Source organism: Corvus moneduloides, chromosome 11, assembly GCF_009650955.1.
Source record: "Corvus moneduloides isolate bCorMon1 chromosome 11, bCorMon1.pri, whole genome shotgun sequence".
In the NCBI taxonomy this organism is placed as follows: Eukaryota; Metazoa; Chordata; class Aves; order Passeriformes; family Corvidae; genus Corvus; species Corvus moneduloides.
In genome coordinates, this window is record NC_045486.1 from 4690809 (window position 1) to 4712893 (window position 22085).

General features: G+C 43.6%; 1 protein-coding gene across 10 annotated transcripts in view; it reads left to right on the forward strand.

The window, feature by feature from the left end:
* FOXP1 (forkhead box P1) overlaps nt 1-22085 on the forward strand; it is a 383544-nt gene that overhangs the window by 28726 nt on the left and 332733 nt on the right. For all 10 annotated transcript variants that reach the window (XM_032121320.1, XM_032121318.1, XM_032121319.1 and 7 more), the window contains one exon: nt 16977-17104. The gene's annotated coding sequence lies outside the window, so the exon portion shown is untranslated. Of the gene's footprint in view, nt 1-16976; nt 17105-22085 lie in introns of those variants that run through there.

A 22085-nucleotide genomic window follows, 5' to 3' on the forward strand; every position in this document is an offset into this window, starting at 1 on the left:
TCGTTAGCTTGGAAAATGTGTCTATTTTTAGTGTTTTGTTTTGGGGTGTTTTTTTGTCTTTTGGGGTTTTTTGGTGTAACAGGAAGACAGGGGCATTCTGAGTATATTCCAAGAACTTGCTGCACGAGGGAGGTCTGAGGGAGAGCCAGGCTTTGGAAAAAGTCACACATGAAGCTTTAGAAATGAGGCTGTGAGCACCTTTGGGTCGATGGCGTTGCTTTTTTTGCTTTTTACCAATATGGCAGTGGGTCCTGCCACCTCTGCTCGTAGAATCCACAAATAAATAGGCTAAAAATTAAATCCCCTTGCCTTTTTTTTTTTTCTTTCAATGATTTCTGATGGAAACCCTTTTAAAGCAGTCATCTTGTTTGTGCTGCTCATTTTTGTAAAATAAGAGGTCTTAAATGACTCGTAGGTGTCAGAACAGGGTTTTCACCCTCAGGAGGGGATGTACAAACTGTTTTCAGCTGAGGTAATAGAAGCCAGTTAACAGCGAGTCAAGGGTGGCTCTTTCAACAGTTTATGATAATAAACCCCAATTTTAGGGGCTGCGTGCAGGTGACATCCCCTTTTCTGAAGGTGGCCTGTGTGTGCAGTGACACTCAGCACACATGTTTCGGGTGCTACTGTTGGCTGGGGTAGGGTGAGCATACCTGACATAGCAGAAAGGTGTTGATTTGATTAAAATCTGCCTCTATTGTCTGGCAGAAGCCCTGAAGCCCCCTTTTACCCTTTCTGCTTGCAGAAAGAAGTGCAATTTTCATTCAGCAGAGATGTTTCCCTTTCATCCCTGAAGCTAATTTTTTTTTTCCTGCAGCAGTTTTGGTGAAATTATGTATCACTTGTGATAATTCATTTTAAAAATTCCTGAGCTGTGTGGCGTACTTTCATGAAAATTCATTTAGATAAAATTAGATATTATTGTTTAATGAGGTGGCATTTCAATTTAGACCTTGCATCATGCATATACCAAGAGTTTTTTATGGAATAGTTAGGTTCATTTGAGTAATAAAGGCTGAATCATGGGGGCTTTAATTCTTAATCGCTGTGAGGATTGTTATCTGTGGGATGTGAGCTGTCTTAGTGGTATTCAATCAAGTGTCCACTTAGCCGTGACCAGAAGTAATTGCTCCCAAGTGGGTTGCACAATGACCTGTTAATACTTGCTTTGACCCTCTGACCTTGTCTGCCCATTGTTTAGGATTTTATAGTGAGCGAGTCTGCATTTCTGTGGGGTCAAGTAGATATCTGAGGTCAAACATTTTCTGATTACTCCATAGTGTACACTGTAAGTCTGTGGAGTTGTTGCATAGCAATAGTCACTGTTCCAGAGCAGGACGCGCAGGGTTGGGAAATTGTCTTCCTGAATGCATGTAAACAGTTTAATATTTTACTGAAAGAAGTTCATCTTGTAAATTAGGTATGAATAATGCATTTGTAATTACTACTCATGTCTTTAAACACTTGCGTCTTAATTGGCTTGGGTATTTTTTTAATGTATTTGCGTTTTGTCTGGGAAGTTAATTGTAACTTGCGGAGATGGCAGGCGAGTTGCGTGGACTGGGAATGGCTTCGTCCTGCATCCCTTTGGCACCTGGGCTTGTGTCAGTGCTTCTGGGTGAGTTGAAGTGGGGATTGCTTCATCCCTGCCTCGGACTGCTGCCACAGACTGTTTTATGTGCCTCTCACAGCCTTCCAGAATTAGTTTGACCTACTTGTTGATGACTGCGACCCGTGGCCAGTTGGGATGTCCTGTATTAATTTATTGGCCCTATTTAAATGTTGCTGGAAGCATGGGCATATTGTGCAGTCATTTGCAGGGGGACTGGCCATGCTGTGTAGCTGAAATGTGGTATTTTCTTAGCAGTGTATCTGGCACAAACAAAGCCTTGGTATTGTTTGCAGCACTACTCCCTCTTCTCATGTCTTGTTTCCTGTGTTCAGTAGCCAAAACACTTCTGCACACCCTTCAGCCTTGTGGGTCAGCTTTGCTCTGAAATAACTTACATGCCCACCTCTCTGCATTGCATCCTTGTGAAAATATTTTGATTGTTGCTCCCTGAGCAGGGCTGGTGGGATGACACAAAGCAGTTGGATCAGGATACAGTTTGGGGACAAACACAGCTAGCGTTCCTCTGAGAGAGGCAGACTATAGGCAACTGAGTAAGCAAGTAGCGAGTGCTAGAGACAAAATTATATAGCATATGTGGGGGAGAAAAACAAAACAGTGACTCTGTTTCCACTGCCAGAATATTTCAAAACAAACAAACAAGAGCGTGCAGCAAAGCACGCCTTGCAGCAATGGGAACCTGTGGGTTTTCCTCACTACGCCTGAGGCTGTGTGTGGATCTGCTCTTGCCAGTGCACTCTGGAGAGTTTGGACTGTCCCTGCTCCGATTCTCACTTAAGGTTGCTTCACTGGATGGAGCCATCTCTTGTCCTGGGGCCTGCAAAGATCCCTGGTAAGTGGGACTAGGAATGGGGAGCTTCAGCCTCCTTCCCTTGGAGCGAAAAGGGTGGTGGGGCCGCGGGGCACAGTGCTGGAAAGGCAGCAGTTCTTACCAGGTGCATGTCTTAGGGTTGATGGTTATGAAAGGAGTGTGTCAGGACAAGAGCAGATGGCATCAGGTTGTGTTGGAGAAGTGTAGTTCAGATATTATGAAAAGTTTCTTCCCTGAAGGGATGGTCAGGCACTGAACAGTCTGCCTGGAGAGGTGGTGGAGTCACCATCCCTGGCAGTGTCCAGAAAATGAGTGGATGTTGTGCTTAGGGACATGGTTTAGTTGTGAACATGGCAAAGCTGGGTTAATGGTTGGACTCAGGGTCCCACATTGGAAGGAACTTGCTTTTGGGAGAAAGATGTTGTGCCCAATCCAGAATAAACAGAATATTTCTTAACTTTCAAAAGGAATGCGAGCAGATGCTGTGGAAATGAGAGATCCCATTTAACACAGATACTGCAAGCTTGATCTTGTTTCATTTTTTTGTTTTGTTTTGTTTTTTTTAAATGTGGGAAAACATCTGAGATGTTGCAGAGGGTTTTGGGGACGCCTGTGTTTCCCACACGCTTGGGTCTGTGCAGTGCCTTTGTAGGTGGTGTGTGGTTTGTGTCCATCGTCAGTCAGGTGCTAATGGTGATAGAGCTGTGTTCAGCCTCTGAACCCAATGCCGAGCACATTGATCTCTGCAAGCACATTTGTACAAGCTGGGGGAGCTGCAGGCTTGTAGCCACAGTTTTCAGCCATCTCTAGAGTTCCCTTCTGTAGCTCAGGCAGAATTCCACTTCAGCCTCAGACATTGCTGTGATTAGCCCTTCCTTTGCCGTGATATCAATTTAGCTATTTCATCTTTTCCCCTGCAGACTAAGCAGCAGCACAGATTGGCTGTTGTAATTAATTTTGTGCAGGAAGCAAGAGCTGAATGTTCCAGCATCTCTGATTTTCATTTTGGTTGAAGAGGGCATTCCTCATACCTGCTACTCTTCCAGTTACAATCCTTTCAAGGAAAATATGATGCTTCTCATGGGAACGGGTCTGGGTTTGGAAATGAAGTTTTAGGGGATCAGTGTAGCATCCTCGTTGGATGCAGACTGGAGCAGCTGTTGATCCAAGTGAACAAAAGGATTAAAAAACCTTATGACAGTTTTTGGGGCATTTTGTGGTGCTTTGAGCTTTTCCTGTTATGACTGGTTGCATCTTGTTGCTTTTCTGAATCCACTGTCAAGACTGCATCACAAGAAAACGAAACTCCTGTGTCAGCCCAGCCATGTCCCCACGTGGTAACAGTGCCATTTGCCTCCTCCCATTAGTCTGTATTTTGAAAAGGTTTTTTATTAATGCTATGTCCCTGTTAGCATGGTCTTAGGATGCCTTGCAGAGCCGCTCCTGCCAAGCACTGAGCAGCCCTAAGAGTTGTCAGAACTTTAAATGAGAAGCGAAGCAGCAGCACTCGGCACCTTCCAGGATAGAGCAATTTAGAAAAGAAAAAAAACAACCCCACACAACAAAAAACATGAGATGTAGTTATGCAAATTATGACCTTTAAATGCATTTTATATTTGGATTGAAGTTGCTAACGCATTCTTTCCAAGTTCTGTCTTTTCAGTGCAATTCTGCTTCAGGTGCTTCTCCTTTGTATTGGTGGAGCCGAGCGGTGCCGGTGCTGCGGAGGGAGTGCAGGACACGATGACTGGGAAAAGCAGCCACAGTGCTCTGGGATGGGTAGTGCTCAGTGAAAGAGGAGCCTAAATAGGTACATTTTAATTTCTCTGGAGGGTCTGAGCACGTTAACTAGATGGCAGATTCCTCATTAGCTAGATGGATTAAAATTGGTATCATGGCTGATGCCTATCCTGACTAATATGTGTAAGTAACAGCTCACTCTAGTAGAGCTATTGGATGTGGCTTGGGTGGAGGAGAGGAATTGGCTTCTGCGGAGGATATTTGCAAAAAGTCACATTTCCACCATATGTTAGCAGGAGTCTCTTTGGATGCAGGTTTTGGATGGAGTCCTCTGTTGCTGTAATCTGGTTTGTCCTTTTTCTACCACTAGTTCTGAATCATACCAACTACTTGGACTCTTTGCTGTGTTTCCTGAAGGACAGCGGGAACATTTCTGCTGGCTCAGCTGCCTTTCGCCTCTTACTTCATCTTGATGAAGAAGTAAGGTCTGGAGCACTGAAGGAGAAATTTTGTGTCAGTAAGGAGTGAGAAGGGCTAAAAAAAAAAAATCAGGAAATTCTGCCAAATTTAAAAAAAAAAAGAAGGAAGGCACCATGAACCTCATCAATCCTGATTTAGGTCTGGCTTGTGACAAATCATTATTCAGGAAGGGAGATATCCCTTTAATTTTTAATAGCTTTGCCGTGAAGTTTTATTAGCCAATAATCTGGATCCTGAGTGGATAAAAGATAAGTGTAAACGCCAAGTAATTCTTTCCCCTCCTGTGCAGCTGGGAGAGGGAGAGAGGGGTCATGGCGAGCCGGCTGCCTCCTGAAGCTCAGAGCAGCATCCTTCTATGTGCCACAGGCTCACCGAGTGCTTCCAAATGGATGTTTACAACATAAATATGTTCAGGATGTGGGTAGCGAGAGAAGTGTGGGAATAGACGCGAAGGTGCATGGGAGTGGGGATGCGAAGGGGGAGGTGTGAAGAGAGCCAGGAGAGTGTGATGCACATTTTGCAGATAACTTCTCTTCGGGTACCTCCTTCCAAAGCCTGGGTGTGGACTCGCTGCTCCTACCAGCGTGTCCTGGGGCTTTCTGTTCGCTGCAGAGAGGTTCTCTCCCCCGTCTCTGCTAACGTCACCGGCCCCTTCCTTCCAGAAGGGTTTATTTCCAGAGATCAGCAGCTGATAATGAGCACGGATTGGTCAAGTAGCTTAATTTGTAGTTTGGTGGTTGGTGGTTGGCGTTTCTCACCGTATTTCCCAGGCACTGAATGCAATAGACACTTCACTGGCACTTAATAAAGCAGTGCAGGGCACTCCTCGATAATACAATCCTTATGCCAGCCCAGCTGCTAAACCCAGGAGTCCCTCAGGCAGTAGTAGACAACTCCACTTGGCGTTGCTGCTTGTTTTACTCCTGTCTCAGATGACTAGGCAGCATTTCTGAGATTTTAAGGCAGTGTGTTATTGCAGTATCTGGGATGAAATTACCACTTACAGATGTAGAGGTGACAATCTGACTCCCTTTGGCTGTTGAGCTCTGGTGACCTGGGGAGGCTGGTTGTGTGGGGTACCTGCATTGCGCTGTGACAACCACCAGAAATGAGCATCTGGCCCTCTCTTGTCATTTTTTTCCCCCTTCTTTTTTTGAACATCTGCTCGCCTGATTGTTTTCTGGTTTTGTTTTTTTTTGTTCTTTTTTTTTTTCTTTTCTGTGGCTCTTTTAATTTGTGGCGAATGTGTATTTAATGTAAGTAAGATGTTAGCTTCTGTCTAGTTTTTCAGCAAGCATTCCAGTAATTACTGGAGTACCTTTGAATGCTACAGCTGCTATTTCTAAGTTAGGGAATCACATTTTCCGAGCATTTATAACTGAATTCACATGGGTAAAACTTGGCATTCAGATTGCCGTCCCACATATCTTATTTTGTCTTGATCCTTTAAGTTAGCATATCAGCTTTGTATTTTATTAAAATGGTAAAAATGGCTTCTTGCTGCTTTGGGTGGGCTTGTAATGGTGTTGTTTTATGAAATTATTTTAATTTTTCAAAAATTCCATTGTTTTGGGCTCTGAAATTACTTTTTTTTTTGGCCAGTGCTGTAGGCTGGTGTCTCTTTTTCTTTTTTCTTTTTTTTCCCCCTCCCTCTCTGTCCTCCTTAGCCCTTATTAGTGTGAATCATTTACTATTATTTTAATATTACTCGGGTTTTTTATATTGCGTCTCTAAGGAACTTCTCAGAGCATGGTTTGATCCTTTCTGCTGATGTCAGGCAATCTCTTCGTGCCAAAGGATGTTGGCTAAGGCCAGGCTTCCCCCTGTGCCCTCGGCTCTGTGAACTCAGTTTTTCCAAGTGCTGCTGGAGAGCTGTGCACTGAGTTCCTGTTGATTTTAGAAGATTTAAAAAACAACCACCACAGTTTTAAATTCAGCTTATCTATTCATCACAAATAGATGCATTCTGTCCATAGGGTTGGGATGCCCCTGGATCGGCTGCGCTGGCAGCAGTGCTTTGCTTTGCATTATTGGAATGCTGGGTGGATTTGAGGATGTCCCAGTGCTGTCGTCACAGCTCCAGCCCAGCGGCTGCTCTGCAGCATGAACTGGCTTGCTCTCTTTTTCTCTCCCTTTCTTCCTTTTCAAGCTGTGATGTCTGGTCCAGAGGAAATGTGATTTTTGCTTTTTTTTCTGCTCAGAAAGTGTTGGTTTTGTTGTTTCGGTTTTTTTTTTTTTTCCATTTTTGAAACAGTTTTCTGGTGCTTACAAGTTGAAATGCAACAAGGGGGAAAAAAAGCCCAAAGGAAGAGAGCTGAAATTTGACCTCCAAATATACTTGGTAGATGTGGTGGAAATTACAGAGCTTTTCTATGGAGGAAATAAGGTACAATGTGTGGTTTGTTTCTGTGGGCAGGTGTGCCAAATGTAGGGCAGATGAGTTAACAGTAAAACCTAAAGTGATTGATCTGGTAGAGCTAAGGACTTAAATAAATTATATTATTTAGTAACACAAATTTTGTGAAAAAGCCTCAGTCTTAGAATAAAAGCCTGAGAGTACAGCTGGACTTAATTAACTAGTAGTATTAATTTATGCCATTGATATCAGCAATAGTTTTATTCCCATTTTAATATTTGAGCTGCTTAACTCTTACTTGCGGTAAATGTCCCTTTAATAGGGCATGTAAAATGATGTTTCACGTGTAGTTATGCTTTGATTACATACATTCAGGAGAGAAACATATACAAACTTGGAGGATAGATGGTGGAGTTTGACTTGAACTCTGGTTTTATTTGCATATTACTGTAAGTTGGTATTTATAGGCCCTGCAGTACTTGGTGCTCCCTGCTTCTGCCATGGGAGGTAGATTCAGATGCATGAGCCTGGAGGAATACTCATTTCTTTCCCAGGATCAATGAGGAAAAGTTGTGCCCATGTATACAAAACTGTTTTTAAGTGCCTGTTCTGTATTAGAATGAATTAAGCTTTGAATGCAGAGCTGATATCACTCGCTATTTTAAACAAGCAGCATAATAAACACAAAAACTCAAATATTTTAGAGACAATACTTGGAGAGTTGAGACAATAATTTAAACATAAATTTTGCCTCATACAATCTTCACAGGGATTTAAAAAGCATCATGGCCACCCTGGGCACACTGGGAATAAAGATGAAACACATCAGGGAATGACTGTCCTGTGAGCTGTCTGCAGGATGCTCACGGGCAGAAAATGACCCAAAATGCCCTGTCCACGGCACCTGTGGGTGCGTGGTGGGGTGGGTTCCCCTGCCCCAGGACCTGCGGGGGGAGCATCCAGACAGGACGGTGGATTTTGGCTCATGGGCGTTTTCAGAATTGCTGAAACTCGGGGAATTCATAACTTTGGAATTCAGCAGATTTGCACAACTCTGTGCATCTGTGTCTCCGCCAGCACGCTCCAGCTTCCTGCCTTCCTCACCCTGAGCATCCCAGGCTAAAAACCTTGTGATTAACAGCCCCACTCGTGGGCCTGGGCTCTCGAGCATCTTATCAGCAGCCCTGGGAAGGTGAAGGCGGCCGCTGCCGGGAGCGTGCCGGGCGGGAATGGCAGTGCTGGGTGAGCCCAGGCCAGGCTGGGGCGGCTGCTCTGTGGTTTGTTGTGTCTGGTTTGGTTCCTACTTTTCAAGTTGCAGTTGCATTTGGTCATTCAAAGCTTATTTTCGTAGTCTGGCCAAGCCAGCAGGATCCCCGTGCGCTGCAGGGGAACATAAAACATCAGCCTTTAAGCTGGAGTGCTCAGTAGATAAGGATTTTAAGACTCTTGCATCATGCGCTGTGTCTTATGGGCTTACTTAGTATACTCCATTTGATTTAATTTAGATATTGAATAAGGAGAAACACTTTAAAAGCCAGAAAAAGTACTACACGTTTAGCGCCTCTTCTTTCCCCATTGCCTTAAAGACAGATGGCCAGGAGGGCCAGCTTAGGCTGTGATTACATTTATTTAATTGTAGGCAGTAACAGGGTGTTTTCAAACTGCTTAAAAATGATGTTGCGCCTTATCTGTGAAGTGTTTCAAAAAGCCAGCAAGAATTCCTTGGGCTTTTGTTTCCTTTCTTCATTTCCGTGACTAAATGTAAAGAGTAAGTTTTCAGCCTTTTCGAGGGCTAGGAAATGTGCAAAATTAGTGGCTTATTTCAGTCGTGTGCGTGGGGGAGGGCATTAAAGTCAGTGGGTGGCTCTGCCAGTGGTCTCCCCCTTCATTTCCCATCCCATAAATACAAATACAAACTGTAACCGAGTTGCTGTAAATGTTAGCTTGAGCACTGCTGGGTAGCCATTTATCCTGCTAAAAGGTCTGGTTTGCTGCGTGTTTGTGTTGGCAGGATTGGGGAAGGCTGGGGAGCAGGAGGTGCTGTTGGATGGCATTCCCAGGAAATGGGGTGACTCTCTGGATGGGGTTTGCTTGGCGTGGGGTGGCAGTGCTGCCTGAGGGGTCGGATGTGGTGGCCGTGCTGGGGTCCCCACCCTGCAGAAAGCTGTGACCAGGGGCTGCTGTCTGTGCACAATATAGATTAGCAGAATAGCAAACCTGCCACAGAAGATTTTAGTGTAGCAGTGAGCGGGGAGCTGGCAGGAGAAGTGAAATATTTGCAAGTTGTAAAGGAAGCGGGTTCGGGAGTTCTGAGGTGGGATTGGGATTGTTTGCAAAGATCCCTCGGCTGGCCAAGATGCTTGTGCTGGATTTCATCACTGTAACAGGCTTGCGTGCCTTTCACTAAACACCACAAAAAGTGCCTTTGGATTATAACAGATTTGCATTTATTATTTTATATAGCATGTATTTATATAATATGTTCTTACATTCATTTTTATATATAGATAACTTTTGAGACTATTTGTTATTGCATTTGAGACTATTTGTTATTGCATTTGAGACTATTAGTTATTGCATGAATCTGCACCACCCTGCAGTAATCACGGCTGCACATTCTCTCTCAGTCAGTGAGAGCCTGGAGGATCTTCAGAGTGGGTGAAAATTATCCCAGACATAGGTTTAAAAAAAGAAAGGGGGGAAAAAAAAAGGGCAAAAGAAAAGCAGGCCTCCCAAAAGCTGTGGTGGAACCCGGTATTAGCAAATGCTTCTAGGAAGTTTGACTGAGAGCCATATGGCAATGTGGGGAGTATTATCCATGGCTCCAAAAGTTGGTCTCTGAATCAGCCTATTGACTTCAACAGCACTTAATCATGTGTTTTAGTTCTTCTTTGAAAAGGCTTGCATTCCTGAATCATGTCCTCTGATTTTAACCACTAGACGGTACTTTGTTGTGTGGTAGCAGACAAGTTCAGTCATATTTCTGTGACTAAGTTTGCAAGTTGTGACTGCATCACTGGTGAAGTATGCTGATGAATATTCCCCTTCTTATCAGAATCCAAACGTTTGCTGCTGTTCCTGAATTTTAGGGTGAGACTCAGTCACTTCTGGGAAGGCGTTGGTGAGATGCTATGGGATACTCTGGATGTTCTGTGTTCATCTGTTGCATTGTGGATGCTGTGATGGAAACAAAGAGGCAAAACCAGTGATCTCAAATTACTGCCTTGAGTTCTGTTTTCAAAATCCCTGAGTGTCAGTGGTGATCAAGCCCATAAAATAAACCAAGAACCAGTCGTGCGGGTCCAAACTTGGATTGTATTTGGATGCTGAAGGGACTGCAGAGCCTCAGATGTGGCTCTGCTGTGTCGGGGGTGATTTGGACTCTGGTGGAAGAAAAGGTGGGTTTGTGTGACTTCTTGGGATGTACGAGTTTGTGTCCATAGCGTCCACAAGTGCCCCCTGCCCTGGTGTTGCTGCACAGGTGGGGTTGCCAGGTACCACTCGTGGGCTGCAAGGAGCCGGGTCTGGGTGCTGGGAGGTCCCGTGGGCTCCATTCACAGCTGCCACAGAGCAGAAATGCAGGGGAGCTTTGTTCCCCTTTCTGCTCCAGGAGTTCCTGGGGATTCCTGCTCTACTCTGTCCATGATTAAAAGGAAGCTCTGGGCAAACCCCTGTGCCACCACCTGGCTTGGCACACAGAGTGTAAAAATCCCTGTGCCAGCCCTCTCGTAGTGAGGTGGTGCACAGGCTTCGCTTTCATCCCTAAGATTCATTATATTTCAGCAGAATTTTTTGTCTCACCTTTCTGTGTTTTTACAGCTAAAGCAGTTTTTCCTTCCCAACTTTCAACATCTGGAATTCGGTTTCAGTTTATTGAAAAAAAAAAAAAAATTCATAATCCGCAGTCTGGATGAAACACCAATGCCTTTGTATTTGTCCGCAATTTTTAGTTTCAATTCTGTATCCTTGGTAAATGCCAGAAGTCCCAAGCCATTGCGTGTTCAGTAGCTGCCATTCCTTAGGCTTAAACCCTTTTTTTTTTTTCTTTTTTTTTTTTTCCCCCCTGTTAGACACTTTTCTAATTGGAGATAATACCAAAATGATTAATCAAATTAAGCATGAGAGCAAAGTGGCTGGTGCACAAAGCTGTGTATTGCTGCTGTGTTCAGCAGCAACGTTCTCTCCCTGCAGCTGAAGTTCCTTACTGGGCCTCTTAGGCTCTGTTGGTTTGGTTTTTTTTTTTAATAAGGTGCTGTGTAGATCCCATTGACTTCAGTTGTTGATTGGGATGCCTGACAGCCGGGAAATTAAGCCCCTTCTTTGTGACCGAGTTGAAGGCCAGATTTTCAAGGATTTTCGAATGCTTAGCACCCATAATTGATAGATTTTTTTTTTTGAAAAAGTTCACTTCTCGTTTGGACATATAAATAAGGGTGAGAGATTATGATACTTGTAGCGACTGGTGCTGCTGGGATATAATGAAGTCTCTTTAGCACAACCTGACTAATGAGCTGGTTACTTTACTGTCCTGATAGGTTTTGTTCTTCTGCATTTCTGCCTTGTTTGTGGATGCTGAGCATTCCTGTATATTCTGCTCCTGCTGGAGAAACTTCCTTGCTTCAGCTGCATTTTTCTGTGTTCTCTAGTGATTGTGAGGGACAAGGAGGGGGCAGAATGAGTTGAGTAAATTAGACAACTGTTGGAAAAAAAGGGGGACATGCAAAATCAAGTGTTCTACTTGCGTAATCTGTTTAACACCAGCGAGCCACGGAGCCTTGTGGGACACGGGAATAAAAGGAACATCTGTGCAGGCCACATGGCATGCTCTGGAGGAGCCCTCCATCCCAGGCAGCTCTGCTCTATTTGCAAATAAAAGCTCCGACCAACATCAAAAAGTTGAGGTGGATCCCAGCTGAAAGGGGAGAACAAATGTTACCACTTGGTGCAGTGAGGTTCCCCTTGCAAGCAGACTTTGTGGTCTTTTTAGGGATGCTTTGGACATGTGTTTCTAATGCAGTTTATTTAAAGGGGAAAAAAAGAGGAAGAAAGGGGGAAAAGGGAAAAAGGTTATATATTTTGGAGAAAAAAATGATCTGTATTGAAACATTTTAGCTGAGCATATCAAGCTGCAATCAAAATATATTGGGTAGAAATAAGAATAAGGATGCTAGGAGTTTTTTGGAGGGGGTATATTTTGTTTGATTGGTTGGTGGTTGGTTTCTTTGTTTCTTTGTTTCCTTTTTTTTTTTCCCCCACCTGGATGTAGACATCCTGGGATCCCAAGGTTTTCCTTCCTGATCTTACTCCCTTTATTTTGCTGCTGGTTCTGGTGGCTGGTAAACATCTCCATGGTTAGGCAGAGCCCTGGGGAGCTGCTCCGGCCTCACTCCCCCAGGACACTCACCAGAGGGGAGGATAAACAAGCCTGCAGTACATTTTATTTCCATTTAGAACCTGTTAGAGTGCAAGGACATATCTAGTTTGGAGTTTTGGATTTTCTAGACAGGCTGTATTGTTTTTAACAGAGTCATGTATCAGCAAGCCGGGTAATCTGTACCAAGAAGGCACGTATTTTTTAATATGTAAATAGGAAAGGATGGTGTTTCATCTTTATTCCAATGTACCCAGGGTGGCAATAAAGCTTTTTAAATCCCTGTGAAACAGATTGTATATGGCAAAATTAATGTCTCAACTCTCCAAGTATTTTCTCTAAAATATTTGAATTTTTGCGTTTATTATGCCACTTGTTTAAAATAGCGAGCGATATCAGCCGTGCATTCAAAGCTTAATTGGTGGAACACAGATTTATTCTAATTTAAAACAGTCACTTAAAAACAGTTTTGTATATATGTATACATGGGCACAACTTTTCGTACAGTTGTCTGTTTTGGAGCAGTCTCTTAGGCACTGATGTACAAGTTGAACCTGTTTTCTTTTGAGCAACATGGCTTTGAGAAATCATTAGTTAAAACAGGGTTCTGTAGTTCCAGTGCAGTCAGTAAACAGCCTGACATGAGTCGTGCGTGAGATGACTGAAGTTCTGCCTTTGATCAGGCCTGGATTGTGCCAGGTGCAGTCCCGAGCTGTGTGTCGATGCATGTGTGTATGTATTCATGTGCTGGTGAAAGCTGCTTTAATGAAAATTTGGCCAGGTGGCAGAATAACGTGTCCATCAGGGATTGCCACAGCAGGATGATGATGGAAGAGCAGCAAAAGGAGCTGCAGCCATGTGCTCATCCATGTCACCCTCCCCAGGCACGGCATGGGTATCTGGAGGTGCTTTGGATGGTTCTCCTCCTTTTTCAGTCACATTTGTCATTCCTCTTTATTTCCTCAGCCCCTTTCTGATTTGTCCCGCTCCTTGCCATCATTTTGTAAGGACTTCTCATCTGCCACCTGTTTTCTCCTTTAAACTGTTCTCATGCCCCCTGTGGTAGCAGTGGGATGTTTTGCAGCTTTGGGAGTTGGTGCAGGTAACCTGGCCAGATCTGTGTAGCAGTCCCTGACTCGCTCCGGTGGAGCATGGGAATTTCAGAATACTTTTTTGTTTTGCAGCCACTTGCTTTTTCTCCCACTGCACCTCTTCTCATTCCCCTGTGCACACAGGGATGCATCTGCTGCCTGTCAGGTGTGTCCTGCCCATTGCAGAGCCCCCTTGTACCCAGGCAGCCCTTGGTGTGGGTAGCACTTCCAACCTGTGCCACACAGGCACTGCTGGATGTGGTGCTGTTCCTTTAAAACGTAAACTCTTGACAGCTCTTCAGTGCATCAGGGACTGCAGCCAGTTTTGCAGTTTGATGTAGGAAATGATGCTCTGGGTTCCTTCAAAAGCCCCAGGAGCAGGTGGACCCCAGGATGGAGATGCACAGAGAGGGAAAGGTGAGGGACCTCATGCTGATGAGATGAAGTCCATAGTGGTCTGCCAGATCGTCTGAGCTGTGTGCCTCTGCCTTTGAGATTTAAATAGTGAAATATTAAAACTTGTCTTTCAAATCTGTTCAATATTACGAAGATTAATTTTTGTTGGGGGCAGATTAATAGGTTTCCTATTCTGATTAATACAGTGATAATAAAAACGTTGTGATTGCTGGAATTAATGAAGCCCAGATTCCTGTTTCAAGGTTTGATTGACTTTGTACTTCAGTTATGCTAAAGCTGCTGCATCTCATTGCCCCTTATTGAGCTGTAGCCTTCGAAGAATCCATATGGGATCAGGGCAGCGCAGAAGGTCTGTGTTAGAGGGGTGCATTGGAGGCCCTGTCAAAAAATCTTCTGGGGAAGAAGGTTTGCCAAACATTGATCAAGGGTTTTGCTCATGTTGCAGCAGTGGTAGACTTTCTGTGTCTTTAACCCAGCATGCTATTTTTATGAAAGTTGTAGAAGAGGAGTGGCCAACTCAAATGTGTGGGCACATCATTAAAAGCTTCAATTTGTCAATGCCAGATCGAACTCGAGTGTGTGGGTAGATCATTAAAGGCTTGAGTTTATCAGAACCGATCTATAATCTGTTCCTCCTCCACCCTTCCCCTCAGCAGTACGGGTTGTTTCTCCAGGTTCTCCAGCACTGAGGTCCATGGAGGTGCCTGAGCTGCCTCTGTGCCCCTGGGCTGTGCTGGGCTCCCTCCTGGCAGGCAGCTGCTGTGCTGGGCTCAGCCTGGAGCTGCTGCTGCGCCCAGAGCCAGCTGGCTCTGGGACACAGCTGATCCAGTGGGTTTGGAGGTCACCAGTGGGGCAAGCCCCAGAGTTAATGCCGTGAGAACTCGTGTCTTTGGGAGCTCTCTGCTCCCATTAATCCAAGGGATTCAAAAGATGCAGGTGGGGCTGGGTGCAGAAAGTACATGGTGATCATGTAGGCTTTGTTCCCTTGGGAACTCTGGCTGAAGAAATGTTTTGTGGAGTATTATGGTGACGTCAGTTTTTGATGGCATAGGAAGCATCCATTTTTCCAGGTGCACTGTCAGAGTTCAGGCCAAGCTGGATGGAATATCTTTACCTCCTCCCAGTACTCCTTTTCATTCCTTGGGTGGAAGCTCTCTCAGCTTCCAAATCTGCTTGTTGGCACAATGGTGCCAAGATATTCCTTATGTTGAGGAAGGATGTGAGGAGTGATCTGCAGGTGAGGACAGTGCTTTGTACACTCTCGCCCTCATCCTTTGCAGACCATATATATTATTTAGACAATAATTTTGCTTCAAAAGTCTCTAACTTTTTTTGAGCAATCATTAGCTAAAATGAGCCTCAATCCTCATCTTCTAAAGAGGGCTAATGATACTTTCCTGCTCTACAGATGCATCATGGATAAAGATTAGCAGTTGAATACTGTGGTGCAGCAGGTCAGCTGGAGAAATCTTGTCCCAACATATGCAGATGCAGCTTTCTGCTCAGCTACAAACCCATCTGCATATCTGTCATCAAGCACAGCAATAAAGCAAGGCTCGGATGTGTGTTTCTGACACCGCTCCATTGCTTCTCTCAAGTGCTCTGCCCCTCATGAATAAAATACAACCGATGCAGGATGCAGGTCATTTTTGGTTTGCAGGTATTTCAGAGTGTCTGAGAAAGAAGTCAGTTTTAGCATAAATGCTGTTTAAAAACCCCTTTTGAATCTATTTTTATTGTGTAGCACAGTTTTGTAATAGGGTCACATAATCCCTATATTTAGATTTCTGAACTCTTGTGATCTTTGAGCCGTTGTGCATTCAGCAAAGAACAGGAGAAAGCCCCAGGGCCAGAGAAGTACCTGGATTTTGTCTTACAAAATTTCGTGCAGTTGTTGCTAAGACAGAAGCTTCCAGATGTTCCTCAGGAAGGCTGCAGTGGAGTGCCAAAATAATTAACTCCATGAGATTAATTCGGGGATGGCAGTACTTGCCCCTGTCAGGGCGCTGGTGGATGTGGGAAGGCTGGGAACAGCCACTGCCTTGGGGATGCTGTTAAGGGTGAGGATTGGGGAATGAAGGGCTCAGAAGCACCACCACAGGTGATTTTTGCTTTCGTACTTCTAGTTTTTCAAGATCTTTTTTTCCATTGCAAAGTTTGTTTTGTTCCCTGGGGTTTATGCTGCAGGTCCCTGTCGTGCAGAGGTCCAGGGAGCAGAGGCACTTCCAGGTGTTGGTGCATCCATTGTGCCCTTCCCCAATCTGGGCAGGCACCAGAGCTGCTGTTTAAATCCCATTTGGTTTCATGGGTGTGATGCAGAACAGCCCTAGGAACACCTCTGGTTGTATTTCTGAGTATGAGTTGCTACTCAGTGCAGATATTTTATCAGTGAAGATATTATACATCTTATTTTAAAATACCCTTATTAGTAAAATGGATGTTTCATTTGTACAGGCAGCATCTTCCTCTGAGCTAAGCTTAAGCTCAATCTGTGTTACTGATAGCTGGGGAAAAAAACCATACTAATTGGTATTTCTTAACTGATGTTTGCAAATTTTGCCTTTCCACCCTGAACATCAAATAGTTTTTATATGTGTTTTTCCTTATGTCAGAGGAAAGATTAATTCTAACAAGAGATTCTACATTTTATTAAGGTTTTATGCAGTGAGTGAAGACAGAGAGTAAATAGTTCAGAAATTCAGAGAGTGTTTTATTTTGATAATGCAAAGTAGGTTAAAGTATCTGGATTTTGTGCTCAATACAGTGTTTTCAGGCAGAATGTGGATTTGGATGGTGACACATTTTGGTATTTAGAAGGAACATAAGCTCTCCTGTCGGAGGAGCACGTTGCAAATGTGAAATAAGCATTTGTCTCTAAAAACCTTTCTTAATATTGTAAGTTTTGGTTTTATTTAAAGCCAAATAGAGTCTGCTGTGTGATAGTTTGATACATAGACATGCTTCCGTAATGCTCTCCCCAGCTCCAGCATTTATAACTACCTTTTGCTTTCAAGGGAAAATGATAGGCTTTGATATGATCCAAACTGAGTGAAGTTTCAAAACATGTTTTTGTCTTTCAGTCTCCTGAGAACATTTTTTCTGAGTGACTCCGGCTTCCAGACACATTTGCCATGAGAAGGGTTCCAATCCTTTCCTGTATTTGCCCTGAGTCATGAATGGATATGTGTGATGCCTACAAGTAAAACTGGTGAGTTGTCAAGCCTGAGTTTGCAATAACTCTCACTTATTCTTTCTTGCAAATTCTCTTTCCCTCATTCTTTTCTCCCCTTTTCAGTGTGGTGGTGGGGAGTTGTATTGTCTGTGTTTAAAAGCAAGTCACCACTATTCTGAAAAAAACCCAAAGTAACCTTCATTGTAATGAAATAGCAGAAATACCAAATATTATCAATACAGAAAAAATACTCCTTTCCTTTTTTTCCTTCATCCCCTCAAATCCTATGAACTTTGAGGTCTTTGGTGGTGAAACTGGAGTTCAGTCACGCAGGCAAAGCTCCTGCCCAAAGCTGAAGCCTTGAAGGTAGACAGGATCTAAACAGAGCTTGTGTGGGCAATTTGTGTCATGATTAAATATGAATATGGAGAGGTCTCCTCGCCATCATGTGTCACATGCTGGACTCTCAAAGGAGCCATTGCCAACAGATAATTAGCTCCAGCGTTTGCTGCACTTGCATCCCAGTGACAAAATGGTGTCAGTGGTGCACAGGAGAGCTGTCCCGCGGCGTGCGCGTCACCTTGGCGCTGCTGCCCAGCCTGGGGGACACGGGGACAAAGCCTTGAACAGCCTGTTCTGATCAAGCTCGAGAGGCTGGTAGAGTGAGACTCCTCCTCTGTTAAGGGCCATTTGCCTTTCCTGGTGGGGTTACCCACTGAGAAGCCCCTGGTCCCTTGCAAGGGGCGGTTGTGCCTTTTCCAGCTGTCCCCATCCCCCGGGAACCTGGCATGGGGAGCTTTCCATGTCCACTCCTCTTACCTGCCTGCTCCTGATTGCCTCTCTTAATGACTGGGGTGAGAGAAGGGGCAATATTAGTTTGGGAAAACAAGAATCATCTCATTCTGCAGCAAAACTGGAAAGTCTGTGTAAGAAATCTTTCAAACACAGGAAATCTGCATTATTAAATTGTGTATGAATTGGGAGCACAAATTGTTTTTTACAATAAATTCAGGTTTCTATTATATATCTAATATCCCTCTGCATGTTGGAAAGTGCATTTCAATTCAAAGATTATAAAACCCAAGAAATGCGCGTATCAGTGAATTGTGATTTTGATTTTATTTTTTTTTAAGTTTCCTTTTTTCTTTTTTTTTTTTTTCCAGAGGTAGCATAATTACCATGTCATTTAGCAAAGATTATAATAGCTGTTCAGTTTTTACCGACTGGTATAGTAAACAGTTGAATAAACCCATATGGCAGCTCAAAGTGTGCATAGAGGAGAGAGATTCTTACAATTTCCTTCATGTCTGAATTACCAACCTCACTGATACGACCGAGATCCCCAAACGGGGACCAATTCCAGACTTCTCCAGTCATGCAAAAATTTCTCACTGCTCTGTTGCATATGAATCAATTTGTTTTAATCACGGTGGTTAGGTAATTAATTATTTCTTTGTGCCTATGAAGTATGCATGGGAAATGTGGGGTTGTGTGCAAGGTACATGCCTTGATTTAAAGCACTCTGTGCATTTGCTTAATGCCTCTTTAGTAAATGTAAATAATGCCTGGGGTCGGAATCTTAATATCCATGTATTGTTAAAGATCGAGGCCCTTCTAAGTCTGGCATGGGCGAGGTGTGGCATTGCTGGCTACTGTGACAGCCCCGTGGTGCTGCTTGTAATGGCACTTTGTGTCTGGTCTCAGTGTGGCAAACAGAAGGACCAGAATGCTTCAAAGCATCCTCTTGAAATACCAGGTTGAATTATGGAGGTGTGGAGCTGTGGCCACCAGCATCTGGAGTAAAGACAAAGTGTTTGAGTAATGTGCCCTCTGGATACCTTCACTATTAAAAAATAAAAGCAGTGAGAAGAAGGATTGTTAACTCTCTCCAAATGCTGGCTTGAACAAAGAAAAAGACTCGTGCTGTTCCTCCTAAAATTCACTTACTTCCAGTTATCTTAAAATTTTCATGTCACATAATAGCTTTAAAATACCTTCTGAATGCATTAGACTCTCTAGGTGCTTAGGAAATATTGCAGAATAATAATACGAAATGACCAAGCATTGAGCATTCCCACTGGAAAGGAGCAGTTGGCCCAAACTAGTGCTTGTGTTCATCTTAACCCTGATGTACGACCAGCCCTCCACCATAATTCTATCAAGAGATGGTAAGTTGCCTAGCAATGTGCTGACTGCAGAGGGTACGTGTCGAGCTAATTCAGTTTTTGTTCTCGTTTTCCTTGAGAGTTCAGCTTAAAGGAGTGATCCTTTCTCTGGCTGCAGCAAGAGCCACTTCTCAGCGGTCTCTCTTGTTCCCCACTCGAGTGTCCCTGGTGATGTCAGGAATTCATTCACTGCTGTACGTGTCTTAAAAGTTTCCAGCTTATTGAGTAACCAAATGTGGTTTCTGCTGATTGTGTTGACTGAATGTGTAGGGCCTTTCGAAGAGGCAAGGGTTTAATTTAAAGCGGAGCATTTAGTTGTATACCATTTTATGGCAGGCAAAGGTCATCTGGGGTAAACAGCCAAAACAGTGAATTGCCCCATTGCAGCACCTTGGAAAAAGAGACAGAAGGATAGAGTAAAAGGTTTTAACAAATTGCTCATAGTTATAAATTTTTAAAGTTGAGGAGCTGGTGCTGTGTATATTTTTAAATTGGAGATAACCATGCTTGTAGGATAAATTGAGTTAAGAACGGAACAAATAAAAATAATGGGGTGGTACTAAAAGCCTGGTGGTGCTGCCGGCAGGGTGAACACCGAGCAGACGGCACGTTAGGGACCTGCTGTGTCCCTGCCCTTCCCACCCGGATTTGTGGGGACCTTTCCTTGTAACAGTGCCCTCTCCTCCCTCAGTCCTGGTTACAAAAAGGGCTGGATTTGCCCCATGATGCTTCCTTTGATAACCAGGGAGCAGGAGCCAGAGGGGTCTGTCTGTGGAGCAGAAGTGGGTTCCCCAGTGGGTTGTGCTAACCCAGCTGTGTGTCAGTGGGGTGGGGGGAGCTCCAGGAGCCCAACCTGGCATCCCCTGGCAGAGCTGCTTGGAGGGAGAGGTGGCAGCAGCCTGGAGATGTCACTTGTGTCCTTGCAGGATCTCCCTTGTTCCTCATGGCATCAGTGGCTACAGAAAGACTTTGTTTTTCTGAAACTTTTCTGTCCATGGAACTTTCTCTGTGGCAGGGGGAGGAGAGAAGAAGTAATTTTAACAATTTAATAAAGTACATAATGTAAGTTTTATAAGCTGGTGTGAATGCTCCTAAGTATTTTGGTCTTTTTTCATAACACAATGAACCTAATATTGGTAAAAATACAGATCTTAGCTGCCACCATAAAGAGAGGCTAGATTTAATAAACAGTTATGAATGTTGGCAGCTGCCTATCAGATTGTATAACATCGGCTATAGCACATGAAGACAGTGTCAACTTACATTTTATCTCAGAAGTATTTTCAAAGCATTTATTTTGCTTTCTCTTGAGTCCTTAACCTAATTCAAGTTATATAATTGGCGGAATATTTTTCCACACCGCTAATTGGCTGGGTGCCAGCGTGGAAACCATTGTATGACTTGATGATGATCAGGAATTAACATGACATTTGCGTGGTGGTAATGGAATACATTAGTAATGTAATTCATGACTGTAAGAAAGAGACCATCATCTCCCACCTCTGATCAGCAGGAGGGGCTGGGAGGATGATGAAATGCTCCCAGCAGGCACCTCACAGCAGTGGCTGGCCAATCTCGATGTCAAATTTAGTTTTAAATTCTTCAGACAAAGCTGTAATGCTTACCAATTAATTACTACAAATGTCAATTAAAAATCTACCAAATAATGCAGTAAGATTAAATTTCAATTAAAAAAATTACAGTTAACAAGGAAGATACAACATTATTTTAATGAATTCTGCTGAAGGTGACAGTTTATCTAGATATATTTATACCGTGTAGGTGGATCTAAATTCATTGGATGATGTTAACCATGTTACTCAGTGTACATATTAGTTTTGAAAATTATTTCGACTTTGGCTATGTCCTGGAGGAGCTGGGGCATCAGGGGGCATTTCTCATCACCAGGAGAAGGGGGAATTTCACGCCTTCTCAGTAAAAAAATCTTCTCACACCTAAACTGAAGGCTTTAGTGTAGAATTCTGTCCTAACCAAATTTGTGGTATTTTTCACTGCTTTATATTTAGAAAAACAAATAGAGAATTTTTGTTGTGGTACTAGACAAACCCTGACTTTTCTATGTCTTTAATGATTTTTTGGGATGGTTTTTGAAGTAATCTGTTTTATCATACAAATAATACCTATTATTCCAATAAATCACATAACAGGAAAAGATTTTGCTGTGTGAAGGTGGTGAACTTTAAGTCCTGAGCAGAGCTTTTATCTGCAAGGCTTCACCCTGGCTTGAGAGAGGTTGTGAATGCATGATTAAAATTGCCACGTTGATACTTGAGATGCTTTAAGGGATATTTTGAACCAGGAGTGGCACAGCAGAGATGTCATGGGGTGGGTGAAGTTGTGAGTTTGCAGGTGTGTACCACAAACTCTTGTAAAGCACCTGTACCTCTTTGCATGCAGAGTGCTAACAGTGAAGAGTGGGGTCTGTAGCTGGAGTTTTGTGTGGCAGCAGCTGTGTTTTTATTGCTCATTAGCCTGTTGGAGATGGAGGTGCTGATGCTTTGGGAAGGCATTTGGGAACGTAGTCACTGGCATGGCACAGGGGCAGAGCTGGGCTGTGCAAGTGGCTATCTTGGTATTAAAGCATTTATGAGATCTGAAAAATACTTTATCAGCTTCCTTGAACTTTTTTCTGAGAGCTTTTACTATGTTTTCACACCATTACATCTAGGTAAGAGGGAAGAGATAACTGAAGAAGCAGATTTTATGTGTCAAGCCAGCATGGAAAGAAGTCCCTCTCAGGGACCGGAGGCTCCTTTTCCTTGGCACTGCTTTGTCTGGAGCTATCAAATTTCAGCAGGTTTTAACTTAAAATAAAATATAAAAAAATACCG